A 3,242-nucleotide genomic window follows, 5' to 3' on the forward strand; every position below is an offset into this window, starting at 1 on the left:
CGTCGCGGGTAGCACCGCCCACGTCCAGTGCGTCCAAGGCTGCGGTCGACCAGCTCCCTCGTAGAAGGTGGAACCACAGCACATGCACCCAGTCGGCGGGCGCGGCCGTGGCCAGTGGCGAGATGCCGCGGGAGGTCGTTCGGTTACACTTGAAGAAGCGTGAGCTCGATGCATCTCAACAGGCAAAGGTGATTCTAGTTGCTTGCTTCTATCCAACATTTTGGCTACCAAATCCCAAGAAAATACCGAGGGTGGGCGAGAAACGTGAATACTGCGGTTACCATAAAATTCCAAGCAAAATCCGCTCGAATTTTTCAAAAGTAATTTGAATTCAAATTTTTCTGAGCTAGGAATATATAAGTATTGAGCTCAAGTGGTTCACAAACAAGGTGTTCGCGCAGTGGCATGTTCTCGTCGTATGTCCTCAGCGTATGCAAGGTCGTGGGTTCGATTCTCTAACCTTGAGTTTTAGAATATTTATTTTAGAATTGGTTAAACAAAAAAGAAAACAGTGTCTATCCCTAAAGCAGTTTACCTCAAGGGCCATGCCCTATTATTTTCCACAACGTCTAGAATAATTGCCAACAAAGATATCACCCAGGCGGCTATGACATAATGCAATCATATAAAAATGATAGCCATGTTATTTGGTAGCATCGACAGATGCATATACATGTCTTGTATTCTTTTTACAAATACACAAAAGATTTGTGCATTGATGTATTGCAAGCGGAAAAACTGATGCATGTTATAGAACTAGCGAAGTGTCCCGCGCATTTGCGCGGCTAGATTGTCATTTTATGTTATTATATTTTTTGATTTGTTATCCTTCGTACATTTAAGATATATGGCCCTACATGATTTGACATTAGTAAAAACATTAAGCATGTTAATTATTTTGAGGGTGACAACGAATGATAGAGAGGCACTTGTCCCACCACATAAGGTTGTAGAGTTCTAGTATGAAAAATAATAATTAGCTTTCTATATTACATTCTTATCATCCTCTATGATTTATCTTTTTGTGAATATCTCTAACCTTGAGTTTTAGAATATTTATTTTAGAATTGGTTAAACAAAAAAGAAAACAGTGTCTATCCCTAAAGCAGTTTACCTCAAGGGCCATGCCCTATTATTTTCCACAACGTCTAGAATAATTGCCAACAAAGATATCACCCAGGCGGCTATGACATAATGCAATCATATAAAAATGATAGCCATGTTATTTGGTAGCATCGACAGATGCATATACATGTCTTGTATTCTTTTTACAAATACACAAAAGATTTGTGCATTGATGTATTGCAAGCGGAAAAACTGATGCATGTTATAGAACTAGCGAAGTGTCCCGCGCATTTGCGCGGCTAGATTGTCATTTTATGTTATTATATTTTTTGATTTGTTATCCTTAGTACATTTAAGATATATGGCCCTACATGATTTGACATTAGTAAAAACATTAAGCATGTTAATTATTTTGAGGGTGACAACGAATGATAGAGAGACACTTGTCCCACCACATAAGGTTGTAGAGTCCTAGTATGAAAAATAATAATTAGCTTTCTATATTACATTCTTATCATCCTCTATGATTTATCTTTTTGTGAATAACTCTTTTGGACAGTTTCACCTAAAAATAATAAAATACTAATGGCTTGTACTTAATTCCTCTTTTAGCTTAGTCGTTGTAAATTTGTTGTGTACAATTTTCTCGTGTGCTTGGTGCATTCGAGTTGTTTGTGGCATTCTTCTTAACTGCTTGCATACATGGATAAAAGATATGTATGTTCTTCGGCAGTGAACTACTTGACTCACAGAGTCCATGCCCGCTTCTCCTTCAAATTAAATCATGACAAATCTATAATGTTTCATTAAGTGTAAATTCTAAGGACTTTATGCCACATCGACTAATAGTGTGGTCAGTCCATATTGAGAATGGTTATATCCCAATTAGTCTAAATATATTTCTACCACATGGAACCAAATTGCCAATTTATTTTTTATTCGTATTGTCATGTATAAAATAGCATCATATTCATTACTCACCTAATCAGATTGTTTCATATAAAATACATCACAAATTTAGCGATATTTCATTGTTACCATGTGGAAAATCAAGTTGTTGATTTATTTTCTTATAGTGAATTCCCTATACAAATATCTCCATTCGTGCTCATTTTATAGGGAATGGTATTACTATGGTTTTTTTAAATAGACAACGTCATAATCTGGATACACGGTGATCAACAAATACGCGCAATTTTGCTTATATAAATGAATACTCCTAAAATATAAATGCATAATGGTTTTTGATAGATATTTCATGTTTATATTTTATATGAATTAGATACTAATTCGTTCCGTTCCTATCTTTTTCATGGAAACTTTCCGGCCGAATGTTGTAGAAAGGCGATCGTATACTTCTCATCGTACATGTATGTGTGTCTTGATGAATTTTTTTTTGCGGTTAGTGTCTTGATAAATCCTTATTGTGTACAGTATGGTGAATCTGAACATGCACCTATTTTTTTCTTTTTCCGTAGTCTTCTTAGAGCCTTTATTTCATTTTCTATTTTTCTTGAATGTTAGTCCGGACGTGATTAGCTCTTTTTCCTCTACTATTTTTGTTTTCACGGCCGTGTGCCTTGATGAATTAGTTTTTACCCATATGCATGGATTTCATGATAAATCATAATTATGTGAGTTGCGGTGGACATGGACACGCCTCTAATTTTCCTCTTTTTTTCCAACAGTAGTCCGGTCATCTTAATAGTAGTCCACATTTTATGTCCTTTGCTGAAATTCACACATGTATCGGTTGGACACGTCTTCCTTTTTTGCATCGAACTCTTCCTTATATAGTTCTTTGAGTTCCGTGGACTGCACGGAGACCAGGACCTGTATGCTAATAGGAATCCTAATCGCATATGGCCGGCCTTTTTCTTTTTTTAATGCAAATGCCTCGTATATACTACATTACAAAGGCATTACTAAGTCACGTGATCTTTCTTTATTTTTGTCTCACCTTTTTCACACATGTTATACGTGTCAGTTCAATAAATGTAATCCAATAACTTTTTTTCATGTAACGTAATATCTTTAAATCTCAACCGTAAGTATTACTGACGGACGGTGTATATTGTGGAAGAACGTGGTGTCTTATTTGACTTCTGTTTTAAGTATATAATAGATAGATTGAGGCTCTTAACCACAAGGACCTAGCCTCGACCTTGACTCGAACA

This window comes from Triticum aestivum, chromosome 7B, assembly GCF_018294505.1.
Source record: "Triticum aestivum cultivar Chinese Spring chromosome 7B, IWGSC CS RefSeq v2.1, whole genome shotgun sequence".
Taxonomy (NCBI): Eukaryota; Viridiplantae; Streptophyta; class Magnoliopsida; order Poales; family Poaceae; genus Triticum; species Triticum aestivum.